Source organism: Neophocaena asiaeorientalis, unplaced genomic scaffold (genome assembly GCF_003031525.2).
Source record: "Neophocaena asiaeorientalis asiaeorientalis breed wild unplaced genomic scaffold, Neophocaena_asiaeorientalis_V1.1 scaffold15, whole genome shotgun sequence".
In the NCBI taxonomy this organism is placed as follows: Eukaryota; Metazoa; Chordata; class Mammalia; order Artiodactyla; family Phocoenidae; genus Neophocaena; species Neophocaena asiaeorientalis.
This window is the reverse complement of record NW_020185328.1, coordinates 1,622,721-1,644,102: the sequence shown is the minus strand read 5'-3', so window position 1 is coordinate 1,644,102 and position 21,382 is coordinate 1,622,721.

Sequence of the window (21,382 nt, the reverse complement as noted above, 5' to 3'; positions counted from 1 at the left end):
TAGGAGTTTTGTTTTGTTTTAATAGCCCAGGTGAAAGATGAGGCTATCTTGAACAAAGAGAAATAGATTAAAAAAAAAAAATTTAAATGGCAAAACATCCAAGACTCACTGGTAGATTAGATATGGGGCTTGAGAAAGAGAAGGGTGTCAAGATGTCTCCTATGTTTCTAGCTAGCATACTGGATGAATGATAATGGCATTGACTAAAATAATAAATACCAAAAGAGAATCAGGTTGAAGGACAAGGCTGTGAATTCAGAATTAAACAGTTTACCAATTAGGAATATTTTAGTCACAAGTTATTAAGAAGCCCAATTCAATCTGACTTAAACAAAGAAGAGAAGATATTGCTCCACCTAATTATAAAATCTATTAGAGAGGCTGGCTTCACCAGTGGCCTCATTTAAGAATCAGATGATATCACCAGGATTCATCTCTCGACTCTACTTCCTCCCGACTGGCTACATTCTCAGACTTTACATGGTGGCTCCTGTACAACTTCAGGCTCACACCATCACAAGACTAGTTCAGTGTAAGAGGAAATTCTCTTCCCAAAAAGTTGAACAAAAATTCAAAATCTAATCTCTTTAGCCTTTATGGTCTTATTCTGGGCATATGCCCAACCTTGAACCAATTACAATTGCTTAGGGTGATTAAATATGCTAATTGGATCCTGTAGCCTGAGGCTTAAGTCATATTCAAAAAGAAGTTCATGAATGAAAATGGAGGAGAGTTACATATCCCAAAACAAAATCATGTACCACTGCCACAAAAAGCATAAGGGAACACAGGGTAGTGAAAACAAAATATAACTATCTCGTTTAGGTGAACGTGATTTCTGAGATTAACAACAGGCAGGATGTGGTGGACATCTGAGAAAATCAAGCTTCACTGATAAAGAAGGGGTATTTAAAATCACCTCTGAGCATTAGCAGAGGTCAAGACTATGGGCTTTCAGTAACAACTGGTTCAATATAAGAACATAGACCACATGGGACAAAAGCAACATAAGGAACATCCAAGAAAATCTATTTTTGGTGAAGATTCTCTGGAAGGTCCATCAGATGTCTTACTGTAAAATAATCAGAATTGAATTTTTTTCTGTTTATGTTTAATACACATCATATGATGTGAGTTCAGTCAATCTTACTTTTTCCATTATTAAAGTATTGATACTCCTCCAGGTATCAATAGAAATATGTAGACTCCAGCACCTAGAATGGACAAAAGCATGACGACCACCCTCTTTATTTCCTGTTGTATCAGCCAGACCTATTCCTGCCTGGGGATGCTAAACAGTATACACACACACACAAAAAACACTTTGGGGGCTGTCTTGGTAAGATTGAATGTGAAAAATAGTTTCCACTAGAGGGTGCTAAGCCTCAAAATAAAAATACAAACCAGGTACGTAGGATTTTCCCATACTTTCCAATATTCATTGAGCAACTAATAACTATTAACCTGGACTCCCCAAAAAGCAGAGCCTGAGGCAAAGCTTATGTGCTACTACTTTATTATAGAATGCAATCCCAGGGAGCAGGAATGAAGGCAAAGGAAAAGGAGGCAGGGAAAAAATGAGAGTCAGTCCAAGAAGTTATACTACTGAGCCAGTCACCTCTTGCTATTAAACACAACTGACTCCTAGATCTTATTGTACCTTCCTCTAAGAGGCCATATAAAAAGCTGCTTCAGGACTTCCCTGGTGGCGCAGTGGATGAGAGTCCGCCTGCCGATGCAGGGGACACGGGTTCGTGCCCTGGTCCGGGAAGATCCCACATGCCTAAGAGCGGCTGGGCCCGTAAGCCATGGCCACTGAGCCTGTGTGTCTGGAGCCTTTGCTCCACAACGGGAGAGGCCACAACAGTGAGAGGCCCGCGTACTGCAAAAAAAAAAAAAAGCTGCTTTATAGAACAGTCCAGCCAGACTGGCTCAATCATCCATTGTTAAAGTTTTACCCAGTGGGGTATTAATTCCCTCCTTACGTACGTCTGAGTTGCGAAAAAATACCTTGTCAAAGATAATGTCATGCAAACAGCAGTTGGAGGATGTTTGTCCTTTGACACTAAACATTAATTATCACTTCTCATTTAATAAGACAACTAGTTGTGGGTTTCTTAGGTATTTCTTGGTTGAAAATAATTTCCATTAGACTTGCTAGTCATCTAAGAAATTAGCTTTGTTGTTTATCTTTGAATTAGTCTTGTTTACCTTTGCCAAATGAATGCTACATTATAACTGATTGAATAAGCAGTGCTATTTGTTTTTAAGAATGAGAACTCTTTGTTTTTTCAAGTTGATTTATTTTGAAATATTTATAGCTTTCCCCATGGCTTCAGAAACAGACTAGGAAGACATTTAGCTGCTTTTAAACAACTGTTGTATAACACTACAAGCTTTTTTCTGTTTGTCTACTTAGTAAATCAAGCATATGTTTTCTAGAAGGCTTTGTCCAACTGCCATAATATCAATAATTTGCATCCATTTGTCCTACCTGCTAAATAATTTTATACTTTAGATCCTTATCAGTTATTCTTAACGTTCTTACAAAATGTGCCATTTTTACATTGACTTTTTATTTGGAAATAATTTCAAACTTACAAAAAGTTGAAAAAATAAAAATAGTACAAATGAATACCCATATGCCATATACTTTATCCAGATCTATCCATTTTTTAACATTTTACTCTATTATATATGGTTGTCCATCACGGCCCTTTACCCCTAAATACTTCAATGTGTTATTATTTCCTTAAAATAGGGATAGTCTCTCAAATAATCAACTATATAATCTACTGTCCATATTCCAATATTACCAACTGATCTACTAATGTTCTTTATAGCATTTTTCCCTCCAATACAGGATCCAGTCTAGGGTCAGGAAGGTATTTAGTTGTCATATCTCTTCAGCCTCCTTTTGTTTAGAATAGTTCCACAGTTTGTGTTTTTTAAGACATTAATATTTTTGAAGGATACAGTCCCACCTCCCTTTTTTAAAAACAGAAAATTTCTCATTTTATGATTGTCTGATGTTTCCATGTGATTAAATTCTTTCTCCACCAGCAAATGCACAGGTGATGTTATGTCCTTCTCAGGGTATCACATTTGGAGCTCCATGGCTTCTGTCTGTCCCTTATTGGAAATACTAGCTTTGATCACCTGGTCAAGGTGTTGTCTGACTTCTCCACTATTGTTTTTTATTCCTCCCTGCAACTAATTAGCAATCTGTGAGAAGACACTTAAGACCATACCAATATGGTTTTGCTGTTCCAAAGCAAAATTTCTCTTTAGATTTAGCATGGATTGATTATGCCTGGCTAATCCAATCTTCACTGTCATGGTTGCAAAATTTGTGATTTTTTCACTCCAGAACAGTCAGTCCTTGGCATTCTGCTGTATGCAAGAGCCCTTCCTTCTCCCCCATTTATCTATCATCAGTATGGACTCATGAATTAATATGCTTTTCAATGGTTTAGATTTCATTATTGAACTTTATTTTGCTACTTAGATTGTCCCAGATTTGGCCAGTGGGAGCCCTGCAAAGCTAGCTCCCATGTCTTTGGGACATCTTTTTTCCCCAGCATTTCTTACTATCTGGTACAACAAGATGTTCCAGGTCCACCTTGTACCTACCCGGCTCCAGTTCTAGAAACCAGACATTTTTCTAAAGAGCCCTACTTCCTTTTAGTGGGGAATGGTATTAGAGATCAAGATCTGGGTGATAATGTACATTCACTCCTACTGTTGGGGGAGAGGGATATTTGCTTCTTGGCTCTTTCAACCAGAGATAGAAAATCTGTGCATACACATGCATACAAATGTTCATATATACATAAATATTTAAAAATAAAAATACATAGGCATGCCCACACACACACACACACACACACACACACACACTTTTTTTTTTAAGAAATCAAGTGTTCACACTGATTCTTCCAATTCCAATTCATGCCTACGGAGTTCTTTCTTTCTCTTCTGTATTCCCTAATTGTATGGCCATGCTCCACAGAAAGAATTCCGGTTCCCAACAACATACTATGTATGCATTTGCTCAGTCCTATGATACATCTAAAATGGTTTCAGAATTTTGCCAATACTACTAAAAATACAATAAACAAAACTACTGAAAAGAGTTAAAGATTTATTTCCAATTCTCACCTCCCCTACTGTACCACCCCGACACACACAGCTATACACACCCTGTTCTGGCCACAACTAATGGTGTAGAGTCAAATATATATACGGTCAATAAAGGCATATTTTGTAAACTTTGCTATTTTTATTACTCTTAACAAACAGGATATCACATGTTAGCCTTCTCCTTTCCTACACATGCATATATGTCAGCACACCTCTTCACATGACATATTACCCAGCTCTTCCTTTCCTTTTGGACTATGCCATTTTATAATCTATCCCATATGCAGCTTTCAAAAAAAAAAAAAAAAACTTCCTAAGGTGTAGTTTCACACATGCCATGATACTGTTCAACAAAACTTTCTATCACTTCCAATTACCCAAGACAAAGAAACAAGTTCATCTTCCAAGCCCTTTGTAATAGGGTCCCAAACTAGCTCATATATCCTAGCTCCCCAAATTAGAGCCTATATCTGATTCTGGTCAAAATGGATTATTTGCTGTTTCCCAAACTGTTCCCATACTTTTTCTCATGCAGTTCACATTTGCTGGATGCCTTTTATTATCAGATCACTTGCCTTTTAAAACCCTATCAGTCCTTCAAGGTTCATCTCTAATACCACCAGTTCTCCCATGATGGCTTTTATTTTTCCAATTTATGCTGATTTTAGTTATGGTCGAAACAATAATTTTTTTCTGTATGTATTATCAAAAAGAATTTATTTTCTATCTAGTATTTGGAAGAAACTGTGACAGAGACCAAAATAACCTGTATCTACTAAGCTATTGTGGGGTCTTGATGATTTGACCTTGGGGAACCCAACTCGTTGGTGGATCCTAATTTCATTACCAAAGAGCTGTGTGGCCTTGGACAAATAATCTCTCTGGCCTAAGTTTATCATCAATAAAATAGACATGAAAAAAGTATCTTCACTGGAGAATTGCTGTGAAAAACAGAAATAATCTTGCACATAGTAGCCCGTTTTGTCATTGCTGCTGAATGCTTAATAAATGTCTCAGATGAATTGGGATCCAAGAGAGACCAAATTCTAATCCCAACTCTACCAACACCTTGGACATACCACTTCATCTTTCTAGGCTTCCTTATCTTCCATCATGCATAAAGCCAAGTGGTGAAGCCCACGCCCTCTGACTGAGTCAACCTGGCTGAGTCCCTAGGTGGCAGTGTCTTGGGTTTAGGCCCATACTCTGTGTGGCCACTAGCTGGCAGGATTGCCACATGGTTGCTTGGCCACTCCCCATCTCCACCTCCATCTCCACCTCCAGGAAGGCCTTGCCTTAGGGACTTTGGACCAAAACAAACAAAACAGTCCAGCCTAGCTGCAGCCAAGGCTTCAGAGTGGAGTCTTATGTGGCTATAAAAGGAGAAGAGGAAGCAAAATCTCCAGCACTCTTGTACAAGCCTGGAGGAGGGACTAGGATTCCAAGGACAGCTGACATCTCTCCAGCCCATCTATCACATGGTAGATGCCCCTGTAAAGTGCTACAGGTGACCCAGGCCAACACCAGGGTGCCCTTTGGAGAATCAGATGCTGCCTCTCTTGGAAACCATATCTCATGCCTCACGAAACACTTGTGAAAATTTGGGACTTGGGCTTGTAACGTCCAAATGTGTGAGCAACTCACTTTGATCTCTTCGCTCCGCTCCTCAGTTCCCTTTGTTGTAAAATGAGTGTAAATCAGGCCTCTGATCTCCTTGTTTTGTCTTCCGTGCTATAGGCAGTGCAGAATCCTGGAAATAATGTGGGCTTCGTGAACACACAGACTTGCTTTAAATCCTGTTCTTTCCATTTGTATAAATCTGAGGAACTTTTCTAAGTTTCCTCATCTACAGAATGGAGATAGAAAACCTATTGATTTCACAATTTTTTTTGATGAATGGAATGAAATAAAGTAAGTGAAAATGGCACATAAAGTTGCTTAATAGTGTTAATTCCCATCCCTGATTATAAAAATACAAAACAGCACGATTTCATAGTCATTAAAAATGGGTACACATGCATAAAAAGGACAAGATCAATATGTACCAAGCTCTTAGGATTTATCTGTAGTGATAAAAACTCAAGTGATTAATATTTTCCTCCTTATAGCCCTCTGTAGTTTCTAAATTTTCTAAAATGAACCTTTATCACAGTTGTTCCTTTTTTTATTGTGGTAAAACATACATAGCATAAAATCGACCATTTTTAAGTGTGCAGTTCTGTGGTATTATGTACATTCCCAATGCTGTGCATCCACCACCCGCTGCCATCCATCATCAGATGCCTCTTATCATCCCAAACTGAAACGCTGTACCCATCAGATCACAACCCGCATTCTTCCCTCCCCTGCCCCTAGTAACCACCATTCTACCTTCTATCTCTATGAATTTAACTATTCTAGACGCCTCGTATAAGTGGAATCATGCAATATTTGTCCTTTTGTATCTGGCTTATTTCTTATTTCACTTAGCTTAATGTTCTCAATGCTCATCCGCGCTGTAGCACGAATCAGAATTTCCTTCCCTTTTAGGATTAAGAAATACTCCCTTGTATATGTATACATACATACATATATATATATAATATTTTGTATTCATTTATCCATCAATGGATATTTGGATTGTTTTTATCTTTTCGGCTATTATGAATAATGTGAACAACAGTGTACAAATATCTCTTTGAGTCCCCGCTTTCAATTCTTTTGGGTATATACCCAGAAGTGGAATTGCTGGGCCATATTGTAATCTGTGTTTAATTTTTTAAGCAACTGCCATGCTCTTTTCCATATCAACTGCACCATTTTACATTCTTATTTTTTTTTTTATATATTTAAAAGCCGTCCTAATGAGCGTGAAGAGGTGTCTCATTGTGGTTGTTACATTTATGTAATGTGCCGATTTGCATTTCCCTAGTGATTAATGATATTGATCATCTTTGCATGTTGTTAAGTAACTAAAAACAAAACCCTTCCTACTAAACAAACGAATATATTATGAAGCAGAATATAATATTTGTACACATTTTCAAATTGAAACATGAGACTTCAAAGAAATTTCCTGTATGTGGTGGGCAGCTTAGATCTATACCCCTAGACTCCCCAGGAGTCCTCATTCCTTCTTCTCCACCATGGGGATGGGTCAGGAAACCATTTGAGAAGACTGCTGGTCCCTGAGTTCACAGGAGGAGAAAGGGTGTAAGAGGCCAAGAAGGCTACATCTAATAAGATAAAGTTTCCAGAGGAAAGTCAGCCCTGAATTAAAATGAAACCCATTCAATAAACATTTAAGACACCTGAAAGCTACTCTGCATATGACAGTGATCAAGTTACTCCTTGTGAAGTAGTGAGTAAAACAAACATTGAATTATGGTGTGACAAAGCGAGAGAGTGGCATGGACATATATACACTACCAAACGTAAGGTAGATAGCTAGTGGGAAGCAGCTGCATAGCACAGGGAGATCAGCTCAGTGCTTTGTGTCCACCTAGAGGGGTGGGATAGGGAGGGTGGGAGGGAGGGAGATGCAAGAGGGAAGAGATATGGGAACATATGTATATGTACAACTGATTCACTTTGTTATAAAGCAGAAACTAGCACACCATTGTAAAGCAATTATACTCCAATAAAGAAAAAAAAAATTGAGCACTTGTTACAACAAACAAACATTGAGCACTTGTTACCAGTTTAGTGGGTACTACCGATGTAGAAGTACAGTACCACAGGAGGGTGTAATAGGAGGATTTAAACTATGGAGTACAAGAAGCCCAGAGCCAGACACTAAACTGACATGTCAGGAACTCCAGAGGGAGATGGACCAGGAGGTAAAAGGAACACATGGAGCAGTTATTCCCAAACATCTGTCTGTGGGCAGAGTGGTAGCTGATCAGCAGTAAGAAGAGAAAAATAAGGATACTCTCATGAGTTTTACATAAAGCTAAATTTACCCTGTACGGAACTATCACTAGGGGTTAAATGTCCTTTCTTTTATAAAGTAAAAAATATTCTTAGGGGCTTCCCTGGTGGCGCAGTGGTTGAGAGTTCGCCTGCAGATGCAGGAGACGCGGGTTCGTGCCCCGGTCCGGGAAGATCCCACATGCCGTGGAGTGGCTGGGCCCGTGAGCCATGGCCGCTGAGCCTGCGCGTCCGGAGCCTGTGCTCCGCAACGGGAGAGGCCACAACGGTGAGAGGCCCGCGTACCGAAAAAATATATATATTCTTAATAAGCCAAAATAAAAGGAGCAAACCCACATCATTTCTTAAATTTTGTTGTGACCTTTAACTGGTCTGTAACATTTCAGTACTCTCAGCACTCCAGGAATTCCTGGCTAGGAGCAAGAAGCAGGTGTCTTGCCATGGAGAAGGGCAAGCCAGTCAGGATGGGTGGAGACCCACAGAAGGCCTGGCCTAGGTTGAATCTCATGGACTCCAAGCCCTTCCAGAGAAGCCACTTGTAGTTGTTGATACATGCAGCCCCCTCCCCTATCATTCTGAGCCAGGGACAGGGATTTAAAGAGACAGGAATCTGCTGATGTCTTTTGAACCTGTCTGTCCCAACCTGTAGAGAGGGGTTGGTACACTTTTTCTGTAAAGGACCATACAGTAAATATTTTAGGCTTTGTAGGCCATCTGATCTCTGTCATGACTACTCAGTGCAGATGTTGTAGCTCAAAAGCAGCCACAGACAATATGTAAACAAACTGCCATGACTGTGTTTCATTGAAACTTTATTCACAGAACACAGGCAGAGGGCCAGATTTGGCCCATGGTCCACAGTTTACCAAGGACTACTCTAAAGAGCCTCATAAATCCCAGATCAGACTCAGCAACAAAAACAGATCCTGGTCATTTTGTAGACATGAAACTTGTGGCATAGAGAGACTTGTGGTTTTGAGTTCAGCTTAAGCAGTTGTCTGCTGAACACCAATATCATCATCGTTCCTAGGATTTTATATCTAGCTGCTATACACCAAGAAATATACTAAGTACATCATATGGATTATTTTACTTAATTTGCACAACAACCCTATAAAGAGCTATTACTACCATTTCTACTTTACAGCTAAAGGAATTGAGGATTGAGAGGTTATGTAAGTTGCTGAGGCCCACACAGCTGGTGAGCAGTGGAGCTGTGTTGATAAAGCAGGAGACGTGGACTTCCGCTTCTAGCCATGATGGAGTAACAGGGACTAGATTCACATTCCCACCTTAAACAGCTAAGAAACTGAACAAAATCTATAAAAAGATCGTTTTCAGACATTCAGCAAGTGGCACAGCGGGACAGTGATTCCTACGAGAAAAGAGGTGAGCCCTACCTAGGATGCCCCAACTCACTGTCTGCATAAAGCTTCCTGGCTAATACCAGAGGGAACAGGAACCAAACAGAACCCAGCCAAACAGAACCCAGCATCTGGAGTCTGGGAGGCCAAAGCAGCTAAGATTTCTGGGGCAGAGTACTAGAGAGGAAAGAGTCACACAGAAGGGAGCTCCAGAGACATGCAGAAGGTTTACCTTATGTCTTTAGCTGAGAACTAATCAGCCTGTGGGTGCAAGAAACTACCAGTGCAAGGAGAGAACCATCAGAAAGGAGCATTCCTGGAGCTCACCCAGGGTTGGGAATATTTTATGTTCCTGTAGCCACAGTAAAAAGATCTCCTGATATATACCTACTCAAAAGGTATCACATTAGTAGTGGGACTAAACCAGGCCTACACTAAAGGATACTCTGGACCTGCCTAACAAAAATTAAAAGCAAGTCAAAAGAATCAGTTTGTTTCCAAGTAACTCAACTGCATCCCCCAAAACAAGCCTTAAAAGATATTTAAAGGATTAGAGAAAAAAATCTGTGCCCAATCACATAAAATTCACAAAGTCTCCCACCCAACAAAAAATTAACAGGCATTCAGAAAAGCAGGAAAATATGCCCTTAAAACCTGGGGAGGCGGCACGGGGAATCAGTCAATAGAAACAGATACAGAAATGCCACAGACCATACAATTAATAGACAAGGATGTTAAAACGACTTCTATAAATATGCTCCATATGTTCAAGAAAGTAGAGGAAAGCATAAGTAGGACAAGAAATGAAGGATATAAAAAAGATCCATATAAAACTTCTAGAGATGGAAAGCAAAGAACAGTAATATCTGAGGTGAAAGGTCACACAACTAGCAAGTGGAAAACCTGAGATTCTAACCCTGGACTGACTCCAAGTTTGGTTCACTGCACTACTGTATCAGTTTTGTAGCAGAGGCGACTGACAGAGAAGGAAAATCAGTACCACTTTCTTAATTAAGCCAACTGGTTCACAGGTGTAAGTAGCATTATTAAAATTTCCCTGAATGTATTCATTTATTTATTTTAACATGTTTATTGGAGTATAATTGCTTTACAGTGGTGTGTTAGTTTCTGCTGTATAACGAAGTGAATCAGCTATACATATACCTATATCCCCATATCTCCTCCCTCTTGCGTCTCCCTCCCACCCTCCCTATCCCACCCCTCTGGGTGGTCACAGAGCACCGAGCTGATCTCCCTGTGCTATGCAGCTGCTTCCCACTAGCTATCTATTTTACATTTGGTAGTGTACAGGAATAAAGACGCAGACGTAGAGGATGGACTTGAGGACACGGGGAGTGGGAAGGGTAAGCTGGGACGAAGTGAGAGAGTGGCATGGACTTATATACACTCCCTGAATGTATTTAAACTGTCTTCAGCTTATGCTGCACGCTGGGATGGAAGCTAACTAGAAACGGCCGTACATCCTCTCTGGCAATCCAAGTAGAGAGTACTATAAAAAGAAACAAAAAACAACCATTGCTACCCAGTGTAAATCTAACCATGCCTGGTGAATTTGCTTAGTTCTCTTTCCTGTTGAGAATATTCATACCTCTTTTTTGTTGTTAATTGAGACAACCATATATGTGATAAAAGAATAAAAGATCATTCATTGTTCTTCATCTCAGGGACTACTCAGATGCTATAGAGATTTCCCTGATCCATCAAAGACATAAGAGGCATCAAAGAAAGAAAGGACATGATTCTTAATGAGGAAAGAGTCTGCATACCCCCAGGGTTAAGTCAGTCCCTGATTCTGACACCCACATTCCGCCACAGTGGGGCTGGAGCTCATCTTTTGGCTTTTTAGGATATTTTCAAGAGCAATATTTAAACAGTAAAAAGGAATAAAGAGTTTTCATGTCCCTTTGCCACATTTATCTGTATACTGTACATTGCTAATTATACCTGAGTTTATCCACTCAGGAAAAGCAGACTAAGAAAGACCATAGTTCCATACATCATATAATGACATCTTAAAATCAGACACAATCTCAAAGATCATCTAATCCTTCCCTGTCATTTTAAAGATGAAGAAACCTAGGCCACACACACAGATAATGGCAGAACTGTGACTAATATCTTTACTCCTCAGAAAACTGGAGTACATGTGGGAAGAAAAGGATCCACCTTTTAGAGGCTGTGGGCTGTTGGGCCAGATCCTTAACCTAAGGGACAAATACCTTCTGTGGATTAGATAAAATAATGTATGCATGTTGCATTAAGCTTACATTTATTTCAGTGGTTGCCCCATGTAAAGGGCCTACTAAATGGATTTAATGTCCCCAGAACCCGTTGACTAGTAACCCTCTAAGAGACGGAAAGCAGCTGGAATCAACACAAAACTGGGAAAAAGTCTACCATCCTAAGAGCCTCATAAACATGTATATTTTCAAGGTCTAATCAAAATAACTGGGATGAAGTCTTAGGAAAGTGTAACTAGAATACAGCTTATGAGGGCAAAAGAGCTATGGCCTAATGAATTTTATTTTAATCTTCCTAAAGAAAGATAACAATGGAAGAGAAGGCCTGGCCTGCATGGGAACTACAAAAGGGCAATGAAAGAACATAAATTGGCCATGTTGCTTCCATCTCTGTCCAAGAGAAGCAATGCCATGAATTGGATGACAGTGGCTGTCATTTTCATCCAGAGAACTCTTTCCTTTCTGTTTCTGTGTTTCCTCTTCTCTCCTCCCCTCTTCTCTCCCTTTATCTTCCTCCCCGACCCTCTCTTGGTCCCATTCAATTTTGGGCCATGTGCATGCAGATGTAAAGCCAATGCATCCATTTTGCTACCATAAAAGAAACCAGCCTTAGAATGAATACAGCATTGCAGGGGGCAGAGATAAGGCACATGAGCGTGCGTGAGCACACACACACACACACACACACACACACACACACACACAGAACAAACAACTAAAACCAGAACTTGATAATACAGTGAGTGCTTAAATCAGTTCAACTCCAAGTCTCATTCTACTTTGGATTTCCAATTGTAGAAACTACCAAAACCTCGCACTCATTTCACCTATTTTGTTTCTTTTTTTCATTTATTTTTATTGAAGTATAGTTGAATTATAATGTTGTGTTAATTACTACTCTACAGCAAAGTGACTCAGTTATACATATGTTATCTATAAATCACCTATTTTGAATTTTAGTTTCTGTTACTTGCAACAGAATGCAACCTAATGAATCAAAATTGGTTCATCATGAGGACTTTCCTACATGGGATATAATGTTCTAATCAGCCAGCATATATATTTGGTCCACCTGAAGGATGGTTTTCAAGCAAAATTAACGAACCAACATTAAGTTTTATGTTTAGGTCACATATGATTTTGTTTAGCACGATTCATTTACTTGTTGTGTGGGATGTGTCTTCTAGCCTTGTCGAGTGGATCATTTCTAGCAATACCAATATTTTCACATTTCTGGACCTACAAATCTAAGAGCCAGACCCTGAACTGTGGCCTCCATGCTCCAGTGTTGCATCTTGTGTGACCTAGACTATGTGTCTGCTCTGTTCATCTCATCCCTCTCCTTAATGACTCCCATTACAGTGCTCTTTCCACCATGCCACATGCTTATTAGGTGGTTAATTACATCATGAGCTTGAAGTAATAAGATAGCATTTCTTACTATTTGTTAATTCAGATGGTAGGCCTTCCCTCCAATTAGTGTAAATTATTAAGGTTTTATTATATACATACATATGTGTTTATGTCTGTAAAGTTTCATTGATGAATAATGACTGTGCAGCCACCCACAGACCAGATGGGAATGATTGGAGAGCATTAAATAAAACATTGTTAGGTCATTTCCAGTATGTAATCAGCACCAGTGGCTGTGGTTAGACTTGTTAAATAAACAGATGGAGGAAAGGATGACTCACTGAGAACAAAAATTATTGAGGCCTTAGGTATCCCCAACACAGAACTCCAAGGAAAAAGCTTGGAGACTGCTGAGCATGGCTTGGGTGATGTCCTAGGTTGAAGGGTTGCTGAACAGCACAGAATCTTTGCTCTCTGCGTATTGACTATAGTTTAAGGTTATAAAAACAGTCTCTCCTTCGCCCTTCCACCTCCTTCATCCTTCCCAACTTTCACTCCTTCCTTTATTGTTTTCTTTCTTAGAAACACTTATGAATGTCAAATATGTGCCACTCACTGGGCTGGGTATTAAAAAAGACATAATCCTGACCACCGCCCCTACGATTTCCTGGTTTTGTGGCCTTGGTCAAGTTGATTAACTTCCAGAAGCTCAATTTTATCATTTAAAACTGAAGATATAGTTGCCTGTCCTGTCTCTACTTTACAGGTTTGCTTTGAAGATCCAATGTCATTAGTGAGGTAAAAGGAAGGAAACCCCTAAGAATTGTGATTGCTATTCCATGCCCACTACCACGGCCCTCTAACAGATAACGTCATCCTTGTGCTTTGCTTCTAAGCATATTTTCACTAATAGTTATGTAGTACTTTAAAGTAGAAAGCATATGGCATTTATTATCAGAACAATCAGGCTTAAGTCCCAGCTTCACCATTCAATAGCTGTGTGACATTAGGCAAATCCCTTAAAGTCTTCGAACCTCAAGAGATTGTTGTAAGGAAAAAATTAAGTTTAAAAAAATAATAATAATGGTTAGAAATCAGTTACATTTGGGGGAGGTGTGTGTGTGTGTGTTGGTTGCAAGGACCACCTTTAAAAAGGGACGGAGTTTATTTCCAGGACTTATACTATCTAGAGCAGGAACAAGAGGCCGTCAGGACTTGAGACTCTGGGGACCAGACAAGTTCTTCAGACTTTCTCACTGCATCTCCATTTCTCTCCACCTGTCTGGTTTGTACTCACTGCACAATCTAGATGGAATCCTAAAGTGAACCAATCTGAGTGGTTTAGCAATTCACCACGGCCTCTGTAACGCAGGAGCCCTCCATACAAGGTTATCTCCAAACAAGCCGAGGACTAGCTTGGGGTGGCCCAATCAGTGGTCACTTCTGCTCAAAGAATAGCCAAGCACTAGTCTCCTGATTAGGGGGCTGTGGATGGGCTGAGGGATGTTGTATGCGGCAGGAAACATCACTGACTATTTCAAAGTAAGGCAGGGATGTATGAGTACATTCTATTGGGCAAGAAGTAGCGAATAGAAACTGCCCCCTGAGCACTCTGAGGCTATATTTAAAGATGTTACACAGGGACTTCCCTGGCGGTCCAGTGGTTAGGACTACGTGCTTCCACTGCAGGGGGCACATGGGTTCGATCCCTGGTCAGGGAACTAATCCCTCCTGCTGTGTGTCTCGGCAAAAAAAAAAAAAAATGTTACACAGAAGGTGTATGCTTAGGGAGGAAGAGATTAGATTCCAGGCAGAAAATAACTTTTCTCTCTAAAAGTTTCCCTTCACTGCAGCAAATAGAGAAAAGAAAAATTAACATAGATGTGAGGGGTGGGAAGGGGGATGAGGAGACATCCAGAATGTTAAGATTAAATGAGGGAAGCAAAGATGAAATACACTGCAACCACTCCCACAGTAAAAAGTAAATCAGGCAGCTGGCATTTTGCAGCAGGTTTGGGGGGATCTGGTCTCCTCAGCAATATTGATGACAAATTTTGAATACTTAATATGAATTCTGAGTAATAACATAAGCAATTACTACTAAGTACCCTGAAAAACTAGCATGGAGTAACTTGGGGAAAAAGAATGTGGGGTACCATAGGAAAATCAAAGGAAGTCAGAAGATGATAAATCTAACGGTATCAAAATCAAAGGTCTTTCCTCAGCAATACCTATCGGTTAGGGGTCGAATTGTGTCCCCTTCACACACACACAAAAAAGATATATTGGTACAAACCCCCAGTACCTCAGTATCTGAGAATGTGACCTTATTTGGAAATAAGGTCTTCACAGAAGTAATCAAGTTAACATGAGGTCATTAGGGTGTCCTTATATGATTCAATACAACTGGTGTCCTTATAAAAGAAGGAAAATTTGGACACAAAGACAGGCATGCGTAGAAGGAAGGAGATGTAAAGACAGAGTGAGAATGCCATCTTCAAGCCAAAGATTTCCAGCAAACCTCCAGAAGCTAGGAGAGAGAGGCCTGGGACAGATTCTCTCTCACAGCCCTCAGAAGGAATCAACCCTACCAACTTTTTGGTTCTCTACTTCTACCCTAAATTTTTGTTGTTGAAGCCACCTGGTATATGGTACTTTGTTATGGCAGCTCCAGGAAACTAAATACACCATCTGAGGATGTTTACCCGTTCCTTAAGGAGAAGAAGAAAAGAAAGTGACAGTCAGAACCCCATTGATAAGCACACATTCTCATTGCTTGTAAACAATCCTACCATACTGCTTTTGTAAAATATGTAAGTTCTCAGTCTCCCATACAGATTCAGTCCTTGAATCATCTCCTTCCAGCCCTGAGTTGGATGCTCTCTAGAATTTTTTGTAAATATCTGAACTTGGTGTATTCTACCTGAGTACTGCAAACAAGATTCCAGTAGCTAAAACCAGAATTCCTCTTCAAACCAGAATGGCTAATTTTTTTCCAGTTTTACTGAGAAATAATTGACACATATCACTGTATAAGTTTAAGGCATAGAGCATGACAGTTTGATTTACATATATTGTGAAATAATTACCACAATAGGTTCAGCTAAGATCCATCTTCTCATAGAGATGCAATAAAAGAAAGAAAAAATTTAAAAGGAAAACTTTTTTCTTCTTGTGATGAAAACTCTTAGAATCAACTCTCTTAACTTTCCTACATCATACAGCAGGGTTAACTATGGTCATCATGTTGTACATTACATCCCTAGTACTTACTTATCTTATAACTGGACGTTTATACTTTTGGACCACCTTCCTCCAATTCCCCCTCCTGCACCCTCCCCTCTGGTAACCACAAATATGATCTCTTTTTCTATGAGTTTGCTTATATATCCCACCTATAATGAGATATGCAGTATTTGTCTTTCCCTGTCTGACTTATTTCTCTTCAAGGTCCATCCATGTAATTGCAAATTTTGTAAATAATGCTGCTATGAACATGGGGGTGCAGATATCTTTTTGAGTTAATGTTTTTAGTTCCTTTGGATATATTCCCAGAAGTGGATTTGCTGGAATATATGGTAGTTCTAATTTTAATTTTTTGAGGCTCCTCCATACTGTTCTCCATAGTAGCTGTACCAATTTACAATCCCTCCAACAGTGCACAAGGGGTTCCTTTTCTCCACATCCATACCTGCATTTGTTATCTCCCGTCTTTTATTTATTTATTTATTTATTTTTAGCGGTACGCGGGCCTCTCACTGTTGTGGCCTCTCCCGTTGCGGAGCACAGGCTCCGGACGCGCAGGCTCAGCAGCCATGGCTTACGGGCTTAGTTGCTCCGCGGCATGTGGGATCCTCCCGGACTGGGGCACAAACCCGCGTCCCCTGCATCAGCAGGCGGACTCTCAACCACTGCGCCACCAGGGAAGCCCTCTCTCATCTTTTTGATTATGGAAATCCTAACAGGCATGGGGTGATACCTCATTGTGGTTTTGATTTGCATTCCCCTAATAACTAGTGATGCTGAGCATCTTTTCATGTACCTGCTGACTTTTCACATATCTTCTTTGAAGAAATGTCTATTCAGGTCATTTGCCCATTTTTTAATTGGGTTATTTGGGGTTGTTTGTTTTTGTTTTTTTTGCTGTTGAGTTGTATTATACATTTCTTTATATATTTTGGATATTAACCCTTTATCAGATACATGGTTTGCAAATATTCTTTCCTATTCTGTAGGTTGCCTTTTCACTTTGTTGATGGTTTCTTTTGCTGTGCAAAAGCTGTAGAATGACTCTTTATTATGGCTTTTGTCTTTTTATCCAGGTGGGCTATATGATACTGAAGCACTTTACACACTGTGAAATACTATGAAATAATAAGAACGTATATCCTACTGATAAGGATATTCTCTGTTTTGTGTCTCTTCCTTCTCAACAAGGATAGCTGCAGGAAAATCCTATAAAACTCCAGGAAAGTCATCTTAGGTACATAGGGCAAGAATACGTATTGTTCCAGCAGGAAACGGACTGCATGTCAGAAACCATGGCAAAAGCCCAATCACACCAGAATTATCCTCACAGTAACCCACAAAATCCCCTCTGGGAATACATTTCCACTCCACTCACCACCTTTCATCTAGGGGAATTGTGGGGAGTCTCTAAGTGGTAGAGACTAGTAAGTGTACCTCAACATCCCTACTCCTCTTCTTTAGCAATAAGCCCACAGATTGTTATCTGGAAGCATAACCATCCAAAGTAAAGTCAACATTTCATGCCTCCACACATGTGTTCCCATGTGATTAAGTTCTGACCAATGGCACACAAATAGAAGTGTCGAATGTGGTTTCTATGTCCATAAAAAGGGAAGACATGTGATCTGTCTCCTCCTGTCTTCCAGGTTGGAATAGCAACATGATAGCCAGTGCTCGTAACATTGTCTATTTAGAATAGTATAACAACATGATGAAGGAAACACAGGCCTTTGCCACTATGGAGAGTCTACCCTGGGTTGCCAACATCAGTACATTTTTATCAAGAGAGAATTACAAATCTATATTGTTTAAATCACGATTATTTTAGGATTTTGTAAAATGTAGCCAAAATTCTGCCTAAATGATTCAATGCCCTTCAAAACAAAGAACAGAAAACATGTCATGGTGGTTCAAAGAATATGGAAACATAACACATAAGGAGAAATCCAGAGGTCAGGCAGCCACAGGGCTGGTTAATTCAGCAATTCAAGAAGGTCAAACACCCAGATTTTTGCATCTTTCTGGTCAGTTTCCCACTGTTTACCCACAAATACTATACTTCAGGCTTGATGAACTACTATTGGTTCCCTAAGTATGCCATGTTCTTTTAATTCGCCTTTCAATGAAATATGCTGTTGCTTCTTCTTGGAACATCCTTCCTCTCCTTTTAGCTGGCTTAATCAGCTCAGGCTGCCATAGCAAAATACCATAGACTTGGTAGTTTAAACAACACAAATTTATTTTCTCACAGTTTCTGGAAGTCCAAAGTCAAGGTTCTGGCTGATTCAGTTTCCAGTGAGGACTCTATTCCTGACTCGCAGAAGGCTGCCTTCTTGTTAGTCCTCACATGGCTTTACCTCAGTTTGCTAGGGTGGGAGGCAAGAGGAGGAGGGTGAGGGAGCTAGCTCTCTGGTGTCTCTTCTTGTAAGGACACTAATCCTCTCAGACCAGGGCCCCACCCTTATGACTTCATCTAACCTCAATTACTTTAGTAAAAGCCCTATCTCCAAATATAGTCACACTAAGGTTAGGGCTTCAACATTTGAATTTTGGGTGGGAGAGACACAAAAATTCAGTCCATAATACCTGGTAAGCTCCTCCTAATCCTCTAAGATATAATCAAACCTTATCTCCTTTCAAACGCCTTCCCAGACCCCTAAGGTAGAGTTAGGTGTTTCCTCCTCAGTTTCCATATTAGTTCCTATCATGCAATGCTAACACACTGAACAGTAATTAAGAGATGTTTGTCCCTCCTTGTTAGCCCACAAGACACTTAAAAATAGGACAGTAGTTTATTTGCTTTGTATTCCTAACACCTAGGGTAATGCCTGGCACAAAGTTGGTATTAACAAATGTTTAAGGAAGGGAGAGAGGAAAGAAACATCACACCTTTGGAAGAAAATGTGATCCTGTGCGCCAAATAACTGAATTACAAATGAACATCAGAATAGCCATCATCCACTGGATTTGTCTCAATGATACATAAATTCAATCACCAAATTGCTAAACTTGGCTTAGTGGTTAAGAGTGTCTGAGTAATGCTGTCTTCCAACCTATTGGCTATATGACTTGATTATTTACAGTGGCATATTTAAAATGATTCTCAGTTCTTTGATGTCCCTCCTATTCCCTTCTCCTTGAATCTTGGCTCATCTTAGGGGTGGAAGTCACCTTCTGGGGGTTCTGAGGCTGTGCCATAAGAAGCCTTGCAGCTTCAGCTCAGGCCTCTTGGAACACTTGCTCTTGGAGCCGTGGGGCACCATGGAAGAAGCCAACTACCCTGAGGCCACCATGCAATGAGGAAACTCAAGCTGGCCTGTGGGAGGCCATGCTGCATGAGAGATGCCTTACCAGCACCCAGACATTCAACTCATCCCAGCTGTGGTTCTAGACATCTTGGAGCAAAGCAGAGCTGACTCTGCTGTGCCCTGTCTAGTTTCATGACCCCAAAAACATGAAATAAGTGTAATAATAGTGTTGGAGTAGGTTTTAAAGTGGTAGTAGATGATGAACTACTTACTCCACTGGGCCTCAGTGTTCTTGATCGAAAATGGAGATATAAACAGATGCTACCTCTTGGCACTACAGTAAGAGTGAAAGAGCTAGAGCTTGTAAAGCACTTAAAACTACCTGGCTCAAAGTAAGTGCTTATAAATATGAGATATTGTTTTTATTTTACTTTCATTACTTTATTTTGATACTTTTTATTTCTGTAGATCAAAACTATTTTGTTTTGGTGAAATTAATGATTGATCAGAGCTAAGGTACATTGCAATTTTGATGACTGTGACTTTGTAGTTAGTGGGACTTGATTCAGACCCCATAGAGGTAAGGCCATCTCTGCTAAGAGCCTGCAGGTGTAGAGGGTGAAGAAACAAGCCCCTGCCCCAATTATCAAATGCTAATCATCTTCCTAAGAGGTCAGAGCTATGGCTTGGGCAGAGGAGAGAGGCTCCCTAGCAAGCTTCCAAATCCTCTGTTTACGTTGCTAGGTTTTTTGCCTTCTCCCTCCTGGGATAATTTGACACTAACGGGCAAAGCTCTTGAGGATGGAAATTGTTGGTCTTTTCTCCCTGTGAGCCTAAAATCCAGCTTCAGAGAAGGAAAAACACAAGCATGACACTAATGGACTTCCCTTGTTCTCAGTTCTTCTCATTTCAAGACAGCAGTCCCCTTGGCATCAAGGCTCCTCATTTCAGATCCATTAGTGCCGGGCAAATGAGCCGTGTGGTTTCTCTCATCTCCTGCCCAGAAACCACCACACGTACCCCTCTCCTGACCCCTCCCTCTAGTTAACATTGTTTAACAGACTCAAGGACACAGTTGTGGTTCTTTTATTCCTGCAAGAGAAAAATGTGCTAATGCTTCCTGACCTGGCCACCTGGCTTGGTGGCAACTCAAAGCCAAGGCCTGGGCTGTTTGATGCTTTCTATTTTGGGATGTTATTGAGGACCTGGGCGATGAAAAGGGCCCCCGGAGCCCATGACACTACTGTGTTCCTCCACTAACATACCTTGGCACACCGCAGTCATCTGCCCTCTTCTGACTTTCCAGTGTGGCTCTGGTTTTACTGGCCTCCTTTAGGACAGCATCAGGGCCCAGAGGCCCTGGGAGGAGGGGCTGAGATGCACAAGAGGAATTGAGAAAGACTTGCACAACTAGTACCTAACTCAGCTAACTTATGAGGAAAAGAGAAGCATTTATGGGCTCAGTTGGATAGTTAACCAGCATCTAGGGTAAGGGAAAGTGTATCAGTTTCAAAACTGTAGACTGGGGTCTCAGGCCCTCTCCACTTTGTACTAGCTGTCTGACATTGGGTAAGCTATCTAGAGCTCAGCCTACTTATTTATATAAATGGGAATATAATATTTAACACAGAGGGCTATTTTGACAGTTGGACGAGATAAAGTATTGCCTTTATGAAACACAACACCTGGAACGGCATGCAGATATCAAACATGACCAGAAAGAGTCCAGTTTTCTTGTAGTTGGGTCACAAACACACTTGGAATCCAGAGGATTCTGCAAACTGTTTTGCTACTCTTCCCAGCAGGTTGTATTTCAGTCCACACGGAGTTTGCCTTCTCTATTTAATCTTTACTT